Genomic DNA, 5,073 nt, shown 5'->3' with positions numbered 1-5,073 from the left:
CTAAATTCTGATTCTGGCTCTGCTACCATCTGACTGAGGGTCTTTGGATAAGTGCAACCTTCCTGTGACCCATTTAATAACATACATAATATGAGGTGTTAACAACAATCACAAAAAGAAACAATTTTAAAGTGGGCAAAGGACTTGAATAGACATTTCTCCAAAGAAGATATGCTGATGGCCAATAAGTACATGAAAGTGAAGTGAAGTGAAGTGAAAGTCACTCAGTCATGTCCAACTCTTTGCAATCCCATAGACTATACAATCCATGGAATTCTCCAGGCCAGAATACTGGAATGGGTAGTCTTTCCCTTCTCCAGGGGATCTTACCAACCCAAGGATCCAACCCAGGTCTCCTGCATTGCAGGCAGATTCTTTACCATATGAGCCACAAGGGAAGCCCAAGAATACTGGAGTGTGTAGCCAATCTCTTCTCCAGTAGATCTTCTCAACCCTGGAATCGAACCAGGGTCTTCTGCATTGCAGGCAGACTCTTTACCAACTGAGCTATCAGGAAAGCCAAGTACATGAAAAGATGCTCAATATCACTAATTTTTAGAGAAATGCAAATTAAAATTACAGCAAGGGGCTTCTCTGGTGGTCTAGTTGTTAAGAATTCACCTGCCGAAAATAAACAAATAGATAATAAAAAAAGAAATAATTCACCTGCCAATGCAGGGGACATCAGTTTGTTCCCTGATCCTGGAAGATCTCACATGCTGCAGGGCAACTAAGCCCATGTACCACAACTGCTGAGCCAACATGCTGCAACTGCTGAAGCCCACATGCCCTAGCTCCTGTTCTCTGCAACAAGAGAAGCCATCGCAGTGAGAAGTCCGCGCACCACAAAGAGTAGCCCCCACTCACTACAACTAGAGAAAGCATGTGCACAGCAATGAAGACCCAGCACAGTCAGAAATAAATCTTAAAAAAAAAAAAACTACAGTGAGATACCACCTTACACCCATTCAGTTCAGTCCAGTTCAGTCGCTCAGTCGTGTCAGACTCTTTGTGACCCCATGAATTGCAGCACGCCAGGCCTCCCTGTCCATCACCAACCCCCAGAGTTTACCCAAACTCACGTCCATTGAGTCGGTGATGCCATCCAGCCATCTCATCCTCTTTCGTCCCTTTATCTTGCCTTCAATCTTTCCCAGCATCAGGGTCTTTTCCAGTGAGTCAGCTCTTCACATCAGGTGGCCAAAGTACTGGAGTTTCAGCTTTAGCATCAGTCCTTCCAAAGAACACCCAGGACTGATCTCCTCTAGGATGGACTAGTTGGATCTCCTTGCAGTCCAAGGGACTCTCAAGAGTCTTCTCCAACACCACAGTTCAAAAGCATCAATTCTTTCAAAAACTGACAATAACAAATGTTAGTGAAGATACAGAGAAATCAGAACCTTTGTGCATTGTTAGTGGTTATGTAAAATAGTGAGGCTGGTGTGGAAAACATTATGATAATCCATCAAAAAAGTAAATATAGAATTACCATATGATCCAGCAATCCTGCCTCTGAGTATATACTCAAAAGAATTGAAAGCAGAGTCAAGCATACACCTGTACACTAATGTTCATAGCAGGATTTGCTAAAAAGTGGAAACAACCATTGATGGATGGATGGATAAAAAGTGGTATTAATGGATATTAATACTGTTAATTAATATCGATAAAAATGGATATTACATAGCCTTAAAAAGAAAGGAAATCCTATCACATGCAACAATATAGATGACTTTGAAGACACTAAGCTAAGTGAAATAACAGTCATAAAAGGACAAATACTGTGTGATTCCATTTATATGAGGCTCCTAGAGTAGTCAACGGAGAAGGCAATGGCAACCCACTCCAGTACTCTTGCCTGGAGGATCCCATGGATGGAGGAGCCTGGAAGGCTGCAGTCCATGGGGTCGCTGAGGGTCGGACACGACTGAGCGACTTCGCTTTCACTTTTCACTTTCATGCATTGGAGAAGGAAATGGCAACCCACTCCAGTGTTCTTGCCTGGAGAATCCCAGGGACGGGGGAGCCTGGTGGGCTGCCGTCTGTGGGGTCACACAGAGTCGGACACGACTGAAGTGACTTATCAGTAGCAGCAGAGTAGTCAAAATCATAGAGAACAAAAGTAGAATGGTAGTTGCTCGGAGTTCGGGAGGGGAGATTGGAAAGTTATTGTTTACTGTTATTGTCTGTCATTGTTTAATGAGTACAGTACGTCCCCTACATACAAACCTTCAAGTAGCGAACTTTCATGGATTCAAATGCCAGGCATGAGTGAAATTGCAGCTTGCCCTCCATCTCTTACTACTTATGATTCTTCAGCTCTACCATCTCCCACCTCCTCTCCCTCCTGAGTCACTGACTCTTCTTGCCTGTCCACTTGATGCCAGCCTCTGTATGCCAACTGTTGTAGTGTGCTACTGCACTTTTCAAGACTGTACCAGGTGGTGCTGGTGGTAAAGAAGCCCCCTGCCAGTGCAGGAGACACAGGTTCGATCCATGGGTTGGGAAGATCTCCTGGAGGAGGGAAGAGCTACCTACTCCAGTATTCTTGCCTGGAGAGACCTCTGGACAGAGGAGTCTGGCAGGCTACAGACCATAGAGTATCAAAAAGCTGGACACGACTGAAGCAACTTAGCATGCATGCATGCACTGTAAGATTAAGAATGTTTTCTTTATTTTTCATGTTTTGTTTTTATGTGTTCTTTGTGTGAAAAGTATTATAAACCTATTCCAGTAAAGTACAGTATAGCGACTATGTTTACTGAGTACCTAGGCTAACTTCGTTGGATTTACAAACATGCTCTCAGAGAAGAACTCGTTCGTATGCAGGAGACTTACTGTACTGGGTTTCAGTTTGGGAAAGATAAAAAGTTCTGGAGATGGAAAATGAGGAGCAATCATTGGGCCAAATCTAAGGTGTCATCAGCTCTGAAATTTTAAGTCTCTTGGTGCCAACAGAGCATAAGAGGAGATCCCTCCTTTCCATTACCAAAGAGCAAAACTGAATCCTCAGCCCCTTTCTCAGCACTTCCCAGACCTGTTTGGGAGACAGACACTGGATGAGAGTCTGTGGGTTTGGCTGGTCTAGACAATTGCAAGGAAATTGGAAGACTCTGAAGAAATTTGCACTTGCAGGCAGCTCAGGGTAAATATTTTGTGACCCTTGGAAGGATGAAATTCTTTTTTAGAAAAAAATCAGTGTACTTTGGGATAAGTCTTACTTATTGTATTTCTGAGCTGGGCAACACTGCTGGTGCTTAGATTCAGGAAAACTTAATTCAGTGCCTATCTGTTGTATGTGGAGCGAAATTATGGGGAGTACTCGGGCTGAAAATGGGTCTGGAGTTTTAGAGGTGGTCTTAAAAACAAACAAACAAAAAAGCCTTCAACCACCATATAGATGACTGTAGTATCTTAAAACATACCGCCTTGTGAAAACACGCCAAATATCATCTTCCACTTTCCTGACCTTTGGACATTCTAATTTCAGATGTCTGCCCTTCAAATGTGATGAGTGGCTGTCAGCTTAAATATCAGACTCTTAATTCAGGATGTGCTTAAGGAACCAGAGTCTGGTAGCTATTCAAAGGAATGGTTTCTAACCCAGTTGTCCCCCTCTGCTGGTGCTCACTCCATGGAAATCCCTGGCAGTCTGAAGTGTGTCCAGTGTGTGTCTCTATGGGTTTTGTCCCCTTGTCTCCTTCAAACCCAGGGCTAAGGCTGGGGCTCATCTCCAAGGCCTATGTGCAAATTAAAAGAGGGAAAAGCTATCCTATTCACCCCAGTATCCCAAGCTTGGGAGCAAAATGGAAACAGCAAATATCTACTGAGTTGAACTGAATCTCTTCCTGAGTGGTAGAGAATGGAACATCCAGATCAAACCCTTTCAGTTCCAAATAAGCCAACTTAAACACACATCCTTCATATTCCCAGCCAGGTAAACAAAGAAGAAACACTTGAAATTTGTTCCTTGTACTAATTAATGCTCCCAATTTTAAACTCTGAAACCTTTGTATTATTTCTATGACCTAAGATTTATTAATGCTGAAAAACAAAGGCAATTATAACGAGAGATTGATGATTAATTTTTCTCATTTGGCTTTACCCCTTCTGGCCAGTTTTTTCTTTCTAATAAAAAACAAATTTGAGAACAGGATGACTGCACACAGCTCAAACAGATCTTCCAACCCTTCATGAGACAGCAAGGTCTGGCTAGAGAGGCATCCACTGGCCCACCTCACCCCTAAATACTGAAAGTCCTCAGTTTTGCCCCTAGGTGTGTTTTTTACTAAGTTCCTATGTTTAAAACCCTTGAATTTTGTGTTACACTTGGTTCTTCTCAAAGCATTTCGACATATATCTATACTTTCTAATCTCACAACTGTCTGGTTAAATCAAAAGGATTTCCATTTTGCAGAAGAGAAGACTGAGATGTGGAGAGGTCAATTTGATCTGCTCACTTGAATTAATAATGTTGTTTGGGCCGTAATTACTTCCCTACTTCTCTGGTTAATGACTTCCCATTTTAATGCACATTTATAAGTTCAAAGCTCAGTAGTGTTCTGCTAGTTTTTAAATAGTCTGCCCACCTTCCCTTGGGCACACAACAGCCAGAACCGACACCCAGGATGCCTGCTGGCTGCCAGTCACTTCTCTTCTGGAGCAAGAGCCTTTTTCCGAACTAGCAAGTTTCTTGGACTCCAAGCTGTCTGGGCTCCTTGGTGGCTTGCCACAGAACCTGTTTTCTCAGGAATTGGGGGATTTATGGTCAGAATCCAGAAGCAGGGGAACTTAGGACACAACAAAGAGCTGAACCTCAGAATGACGAGGAGGGGATGGCTGGTTCTGGTCCAAACCAGGTGACCGAGAGTTGGTGGTAGCAAAGTTCGTAGAATTTCACCCCTGCCTGGAATGTTCCTGTTAATGAAACTCAGCTCCCAGAGAGACAGTTCAGGCTGTTTATCTCTGTTGTCTTTACTTGTCTTATGTTTTACTGCTGCTCAGAGTATGTGGAGGTAATGCTTTAAAGTCAGCACAGTAGGTGAAATTCCAGCAGAGACCAAATTTACCCTC

General features: G+C 43.1%; 1 non-coding gene across 1 annotated transcript; it reads right to left on the bottom strand.

Moving 5' to 3' along the window:
* Positions 1 to 444: 444 nt before the first annotated feature.
* On the bottom strand, positions 445 to 517 carry TRNAC-GCA. Its single transcript has one exon. It is a non-coding gene; the product is annotated as a tRNA-Cys (tRNA).
* Between the last annotated feature and the right edge of the window lie 4,556 nt (positions 518 to 5,073).

The sequence above is a fragment of the Bison bison genome, unplaced genomic scaffold, assembly GCF_000754665.1.
Source record: "Bison bison bison isolate TAMUID 2011002044 unplaced genomic scaffold, Bison_UMD1.0 scf7180017864061, whole genome shotgun sequence".
Classification (NCBI taxonomy): Eukaryota; Metazoa; Chordata; class Mammalia; order Artiodactyla; family Bovidae; genus Bison; species Bison bison.
The sequence above is the reverse complement of the archived record's forward strand: the minus strand, read 5'-3'. Positions and strand labels throughout refer to the sequence as shown.